Source organism: Haliotis rufescens, unplaced genomic scaffold (genome assembly GCF_023055435.1).
Source record: "Haliotis rufescens isolate VD_foot unplaced genomic scaffold, xgHalRufe1.0.p SCAF_13, whole genome shotgun sequence".
NCBI lineage: Eukaryota > Metazoa > Mollusca > Gastropoda > Lepetellida > Haliotidae > Haliotis > Haliotis rufescens.
The window spans coordinates 39766834-39775347 of NW_025963813.1; the positions used below are offsets into that span (position 1 = coordinate 39766834).

Genomic DNA, 8514 nt, shown 5'->3' on the forward strand with positions numbered 1-8514 from the left:
CATAAACAGAGTCTTGTTCAATGTAACTAAATTTGCCTACAACTGTACCCTTGTGAAGAACCTTTTCTTCTTGGGAGGGATTCATAAGCCTAAATGTAGCAGTTTTGCTTTTCACTTTGGAAAGAGTTCTACCACCTGCTACTTCAGAATGAGCAGTGAGGGAAGCAATGGGTTCAATGAGGATGAGGGAGTCCTCTTTGGTCTCTGATAGTCTAACCTTGAAATGAATTTCACTCTGAGGGGGGATGTAAATCTGATCTATTGTTTTTGCTAATCCACTAATCTCTTGTACTGAATTGGCTATGAAATTGATATATTGCCTGTCTGAGGTGCTGTTGTTAAGTATCAAGGAATGACAGCTATAATCTAAGACTGCATCATTGTCATCAAGGAAGTTTTCACCTAGTATCACTGCCTCTGGAAGTGTAGGCAGAATGTGGAATCTTTGAGAAAATTCCTGATCCTCAATGACAAAATCTAACACAACTGAACATAACACTTTATGCAATTCGCCGCCAACACCTTTAACCTGTGGAAAGGGTGAGTTTCCAAGAGTAAGGTGCTAAGAAAAGCAGACGAAATACAAGAAATGGATGCCCCTGTATCTACTAAACAATTTGTTGTTTTTGTGCCAAATTTTGCCTGAATTACACTGTTGGCAAGGGGCGTAACTAAAGACACTGTTGGAATTTCACTTTCAAAGTTACGTTCCATTCCAGACTCCATATTTGCCATGACACCTATTAGTATGTACCGTACTAAATTAAAGGATGACAAGAAATCAACAATGTATTACTTACAATATTTGAAGACTTTTTCTTCCTTTGTTGGTGTCTTTGGAGGAGTTGGCTGTCTTTAATCCAGTGTTTAGGTCAGAGGTAGATGCAGCTTGCTTGTTATTCCATCAGATGATCACGGTTGGACATGTCCTCCAATGGGTTCTTGTAGCTGGTTGTAGTAAGTCCCTGGACTCCGTGGTTCCGAAAACGATGATTCTCCGCCAAATTATCATGGAACTGTTCTAGGTGAACAATACCTTCCAAATGACGTGCTGGTTTTCTTGGGGAATTAGTCAGCAAAGAGCCAGAGTCACAGGAGACTTATCACAATTTTATTTACAAGAACAATTAACAATTTACAATATCTTAGAAAATAACTTAGGGTGCCACAGAGAGTCGGTACACACTCTGGGCTGTGGGAGAGAGGTCTGCTTGATAAGAGAGTCAAACCCCTTCTCTGCCTAAAACCTGCCTACAGTATGTATTTAACTAAAATTTAAACAATAAAATGGAATGTGATTGGTTGATACACGATTGGTTGTGTCCTAAGCTAAATGGATGGCTAGACAGAGGGGAATACTAAATCCTGTTTATCCTGTTGGACTGGCACTAATCTTGTTGACATATTTACTGGTTGCTTTGAAAGAGATTAGGGTGTCACTATAGATGAGCTTGTGTGGGGGCTAATCCTTAATGCCCTATAGATGAGCTGGTATGGGGGCTAATCCTTAATGCACTATAGACGAGCTTGTATGGGGGCTAATCCTTAATGAGTCTTAATTGAAGTAATGTTATTCTAATATACCCCGGTAGGTGATGACAGATATACTTAAATAAATATCCTTTGTCTGGGAGATAGGATCTTGATACCTTAGGCTAGCATTTATCTAAAAGCTTCAAATCAATTAAACTATGTAGACGTAACTCTTGTCTTATTGAATAGCATGTCTAGAATACGCGCTCCCATTACCTTAGGCTAGCAACCATCTAAAAAAGCTTTAACTGAAACTACTGATATTTTATATATGCATTTTACCTAATGATAATTATTACTTGCTAAAACTACAATTATATGAAATGATGTATAAATATTACATCATGATAACTCATAAAAGCACTTGATGTAGATCTAATTATTATAAGATAACTTAGTATTAATGTTATCCCATGATAGTATGTTGTGGTGGTGGTGTTTCAATTTGTGTTTTCGGTGTAGATGGTCTGAAGGCTGTGTGGTGTGTAAGTGGGAGAGTGCCTGATGATGGGGTGGTTCATGGTGCATATGGTATGTAGATGGTGTGTAAGGTGTATCTTTTGGGTGTTTTGGGTGTAGATGGTCTGAAGGCTGTGTGGTGTGTAAGTGGGAGAGTGCATAAGGACTAGGTGGTTCATGGTGTATATGGCATGTAGATTGTGTGTGGGGTGTATCTTGTGGTGGTGGTTCATTGGGTGTTTTGGGTGTAGATGGTCTGAAGGCTGTGAAGTGTGTAAGTGGGAGAGTGCATAAGGATGGGGTGGTTCATGGTGTATATGGTATGTAGATGGTGTGTAAGGTGTATGTTGTGGTGGTAGTTCATTGGGTGTTTTGGATGTAGATTTACTAAAGGCTGTGTGCTGTGTAAGTGGGAGAGTGCATAAGGATGGGGTGGTTCATGGTGTATATGGTATGTAGATGGTGTGTAGGGTGTATGTTGTGGTGGTGTCTCATGGGGTGTTTTGGGTGTAGATGATCTGAAGGTTGTGTGGTGTGTAAGTGGGAGAGTGTATGATGATGTGGTGGTTCATGGTATATATGGTATGTAGATGGTGTGTGGGGTGTAAGTTGTGGTGGTGGTTCATTGGGTGTTTTGGGTGTAGATGGTCTGAAGCCTGTGTGGTGTGTAAGTGGGAAAGTGCATAAGGATGGGGTGGTTCATGGTGTATATGGTATGTAGATGGTGTGTAGGGTGTATGTTGTGGTGGTGGTGTTTCAATTTGTGTTTTCGGTGTAGATGGTCTGAAGGCTGTGTGGTGTGTAAGTGGGAGAGTGCCTGATGATGGGGTGGTTCATGGTGCATATGGTATGTAGATGGTGTGTAAGGTGTATCTTTTGGTGGTGGTTCATTGGTGTGTTTTGGGTGTAGATGGTCTGAAGGTTGTGTGGTGTGTAAGTGGGAGAGTGCATAAGAATGGGGTGGTTCATGGTGGATATGGTATGTAGATGGGGTGTAGGGTGTATGTTGTGGTGGTGGTTCATTGGGTGTTAGGTGTAGATGATCTGAAGGTTGTGTGGTGTGTAAGTGGGAGAGTTCATAAGGACTGGGTGGTTCATGATGTATATGACATGTAGATGGTGTGTAGGGTGTATGTTGTGGTGGTGTTTCATGGGGTGTTTTGGGTGTAGATGATCTGAAGGTTGTGTGGTGTGTAAGTGGGAGAGTGCATGATGATGTGGTGGTTCATGGTATATATGGTATGTTGATGGTGTGTGGGGTGTATGTTGTGGTGGTGGTTCATTGGGTGTTTTGGGTGTAGATGGTCTGAAGGCTGTGTGGTGTGTAAGTGGGAGAGTGCATAAGGACGGGGTGGTTCATGGTGTATAAGGCATATAGATGGTGTTTTGGGTGTATGTTGTGGTGGTGTTTCATGGGGTGTTTTGGGTGTAGATGATCTGAAGGTTGTGTGGTGTGAAAGTGGGAGAGTGCATGATGATGTGGTGGTTCATGGTATATATGGTATGTAGATGGTGTGTGGGGTGTATGTTGTGGTGGTGGTTCATTGGGTGTTTTGGGTGTAGATGGTCTGAAGGCTGTGTGGTGTGTAAGTGGGAGAGTGCATAAGGACGGGGTGGTTTATGGTGTATATGGTATGTAGATTGTGTGTGGGGTGTGTCTTGTGGTGGTGGTTCATTGGGTGTTTTGGGTGTAGATTTACTAAAGGCTGCGTGCTGTGTAAGTGGGAGAGTGCATAAGGATGGGGTGGTTCATGGTGTATATAGTATGTAGATGGTGTGTGGGGTGTATGTTGTGGTAGTGGTTTATTGGGTGATTTGGGTGTAGATGATCTGAAGGTTGGGTGGTGTGTAAGTGGGAGAGTGCATAAGGACTGGGTGGTTCATGGTGTATATGGTATGTAGATGGTGTGTAGGGTGTATGTTGTGGTGGTGGTGTTTCAATTTGTGTTTTGGGTGTAGATGATCTGAAGGCTGTGTGGTGTGTAAGTGGGAGAGTGCCTAATGATGGGGTGGTTCATGGTGCATATGGTATGTAGATGGTGTATAAGGTGTATGTTGTGGTGGTGGTTCATTGGTGTGTTTTGGGTGTAGATGGTCTGAAGGTTGTGTGGTGTGTAAGTGGGAGAGTGCATAAGAATGGGGTGGTTCAAGGTGGATATGGTATGTAGATGGGGTGTAGGGTGTATGTTGTGGTGGTGGTTCATTAGGTTTTTTTGGGTGTAGATGATCTGAAGGTTGTGTGGTGTGTAAGTGGGAGAGTGCATGATGATGTGGTGGTTCATGGTGTATATGGTATGTAGATGGTGTGTAGGGTGTATGTTGTGGTGGTGGTGGTTCTTTGGGTGTTTTGGGTGTAGATGGTCTGAAGGCTGTGTGGTATATAAGTGGGAGAGTACATAAGGACGGGGTTGTCATGGTGTATATAGTATGTAGATGGTGTGTGGGGTGTATGTTGTGGTAGTGGTTTATTGGGTGATTTGGGTGTAGATGATCTGAAGGTTGGGTGGTGTGTAAGTGGGAGAGTGCATAAGGACTGGGTGGTTCATGGTGTATAAGGCATATAGATGGTGTGTAGGGTGTATGTTGTGGTGGTGTTTCATGGGGTGTTTTGGGTGTAGATGATCTGAAGGTTGTGTGGTGTGTAAGTGCTAGATTGCATAACAATGGGGTGGTTCGTGGTGGATATGGTATGTAGATGGGGTGTAGGGTGTATGTTTTGGTGGTAGTTCATTGAGGTGTTTTGGGTGTAGATGGTCTGAAGGCTGTGTTGTGTGTAAGTGGGAGAGTGCATAAGGACTGGGTGCTTCATGGTGTATATGGTATGTAGATGGTGTGTAGGGTGTATGTCGTGGTGGTGGTGGTTCATTGGGTGTTTTGGGTGTAGATGGTCTGAAGGTTGTGTGATATATAAGTGGGAGAGTACATAAGGACAGGGTGGTCATGGTGTATATAGTATGTAGATGGTGTGTTGGGTGTATGTTGTGGTGGTGGTTTATTGGGTGATTTGGGTGTAGATGGTCTGAAGGCTGTGTGCTGTGTAAGTGGGAGAGTGCATAAAAACGGGGTGGTTCATGGTGTATATGGTATGTAGATGGTGTGTGGGGTTTATGTTGTGGTGGTGGTTCATTGGGTGTTTTGTGTGTAGATGATCTGAAGGTTATGTGGTGTGTAAGTGGGAGAGTTCATAAGGACTGGGTGGTTCATGGTGTATATGGCATGTAGATGGTGTGTAGGGTGTATGTTGTGGTGGTGTTTCATTGGGTGTTTTGGGTGTAGATGATCTGAAGGTTGTGTGGTGTGTAAGTGGGAGAGTGCATGATGATGTGGTGGTTCATGGTATATATGGTATGTAGATGGTGTGTAGGGAGTTATACAGTTGGGGTCCAATGACCTTGTCGATAGAAGTGGTAAACAGTTATGCTCTGTTATATAGGCGGATATTCAAGCTATCACTAAGCTTATGCCCCAAACCAAGTTAATTTGGTCAGAGATGCCTCCTAGACTACACTGGCGTGGGGCCAAGAATAATACTGCTATTGAGCATATGTGCAAAAGAGTCAATCGGTTTGCTGCTGCTGCTGTTTGTAGCCAAGGGGGTACTTTGGTAAAACATGACATCACAAGTCATATATCTGGCATGAACCATGACCCAGTGTATGATAGGACACACCTCTCTGATTTGGGTATTGACAATTATTTAACAATTTTGCTAGACAGCCTTTAAAATGCTTTGAATACCATTCATATGTTGGCTTTCTAGCTTATTAGTACCAACAATCTGGTGGCTTGCTAGCAGTGGTGCATTTGGTGGGACATTCTTGTATAGACAAGAAGTGGTGGTGGGGAGTCTGGGGGCCAAATGCTTTTTGCTGGTTGTTATTGCATTGCGTTTGCTTCGCTAGAGTAATAGCAGGCTATGTGATACCCTACCTGTTAACTACCCTCAGTATCGCCAGTCAGTGTGACACTCCTACTGGTAATACTTTGATTTGTATGTGCGTACACTGCTTGTGTACTAGGTTTTTGATGCTGTGTTTAAGGAGGCGCTATCGATGTGGATGTTGATATCCTCGAAGGTGTGTGCTTCCTTTGCTTTGCTTGGGTTGCCCGGGTACCTTCGGGTAGGCACCCACTATAGGTTTTGGGTCCCTAGGCTCCCAGCTATTTCCAGTTTGAAATAAACTGCGCCCATTTATTTCCACCAATCTGTTGTTTTTGTTTAACTTTCTGATGGTTAGCATAATAAATATATACACACATATACACACACATAGACACGCACACACACGCACGCACGCGCGCGCACACACACATACAGTGCTTCACTCATCACAGAAATCGTTTGTCTCTTCCTCATTTGCTTGTAAATATTGTGTTGGAATAAGGATGAATATTTTCCACTGTCTGGGAAATGTCGCCTGAAGATACTTGGATACTAAAATAGCATATATTGAGTGCATGAGGGAACTGCTACGTCATGCATTTCAAGAACTAACATCCTGAGAGCTAAATCTAACAATATAGCTTATCTCATTCACAAACAATATTTGCACACTGTAGCTATTGAAGCTGGGGTCCTAGGCAGCGTATTGTGTAGTACTTCAAGACTGAGTTCAGATTGTTTCATAACCTGAGCCGCATCACCATCTCATTAGTAATCTAATATGATCTCTGTTTTTTAAGTAGTAATTAGCACCTCCTCTCCCCAAAAATCACATACAAACATCGATCAAATGGATAGCGCGTATTTTTGGCTTAAGTCACTTGGACATTGTTTAGCTTCATAAACTTTTCAAAAGAAACATGTCAGACAGCTTTGACATCATTGATGACTTAGTCTTATGAGATGATGTAAACATTAGGGGAAATGAGCTCAAGTAAATACAGAAACAGAGGGTCTAAAGTTGCCACAGTGTTAAGGCCGAAAGTCTATTCAGGATTTAAATTATGATTAAGGAAGTAGAGGGTAGAGAGAGAACAAGATAACAAATCTTAACAAAACCTACCTGCCAAACAAGTGCTAGTTCGTTTGTATCCGTAGGCCTAACAACTGCATGATTCCAAATTGCATTAGAAAGTCATAAACTGTGATGAACGCAGCGTGTGTTCGATGAAGGAAATACAGCCCCTCAGATCTTTGTTTACTGAATATACCTTGACCAATGTTCAGTGATATAACATTAAGATATTGAAGCTACATGGCCGCCCATAGTTTCGAGGAAATGTCCGGTCTACACTTCATGTTTTCGTGCTCAACAAATATATATGAATGTATACGATGCCTTGCTTTAATAATGCAAATCGCGGAGAAGATGTACAGATGACTCGACAACATCTTTCACACACGAATGAGTTCAACCTTGGCAGTTAACTGGTACAGGTAAACATGGCTATTAATGCTCAGGTGTGTCAGGTTGCCCTAACCTCGCCGTCACATCTGTACACAAAACAAGTGCATTGTCTAAACTAGGTCACATATGCATTTCGTCAGCCATTTTAGTAATGCAGTGCGTTGTCACAGCCTGCTGTGTAGGACTGTACAGCACAATGTATTTTATTAGTAAGTCGCAGTTTCAGGCTTCTAGTGGTCCCAGACAAATATTGAAGACGGAGCTTATTTTAAAATGTATTAATTTGCCTGTGAAACTGTTGAGCCAATCCTACCAGGCTGACAGGTGACAATTGACTTTATACTATTATATATGATGTATGCAGTAATGATAGGAGTAACATAGGCAATATATATATATATATATATATATATATATATATATATATATATATATATATATATATATATATATATATAAGCACTATGGCTATGCATAGAGTGCTTTTAAAATGAGATAATATGCTGACGTCACACCTATGGCGCGAAGTCAGTAATCCATAAAATTGTGTTTTTGGTATAATATGTTATTAAAATATGAAGTATATATACATATAGTGTCATTCCTTTCACACACTGTACCTGCGTACTATGCTAGTGCAGTGATTAAGTTAGTAATAGCGAATAGCGCGATGTTTACAATATACGCGATCGATTCTTTACTAACTTGAAGTTACACTACTTGATATTCCATTTAATTGATACACTAGCAATAAGATATAGATGTAGAAGGCATATATAAGGGAGGTGCTTACCTGTAACATGAAACGTCAACATGAGAAAAGTGTTGAGTGCTGTCGCCCAATCCTACCAGGCTGACAGGTAACAATTGACTGTGCGTTCAAATTACCGTGACGTCACAGGTAGAAGCCCGTGAATTAGGCTTTTAAGCCAGGTACGGGTAGCTCGTACAACTCATTACATGCAGAGAGTAGAGGAGCGGCCTTACGATGGATAAAAGTAGCAATAATATAAGGCTGCCGAGACAAGTAATTGGTCGATCCTTCATAAATCATATTTTTGCCAATCATTTCACATATGCCTCGGTAGAATCGAGGTAAGGGGAAGGACTTCTGGTCAGTTAACAAGGTATTCAGATATCCAGAAACTCGTTTATCCGGACATTTTAGAAA

General features: G+C 41.7%; 1 protein-coding gene across 1 annotated transcript in view; it reads right to left on the reverse strand.

Moving 5' to 3' along the window:
- Window positions 1-8274, reverse strand: part of LOC125378658 — a 75035-nt gene extending 66761 nt beyond the window's left edge. The window contains exon 1 of the mRNA XM_048394560.1: window positions 8137-8274. The gene's annotated coding sequence lies outside the window, so the exon portion shown is untranslated. The remainder of the gene's footprint in view (window positions 1-8136) is intronic.
- Window positions 8275-8514: the final 240 nt, after the last annotated feature.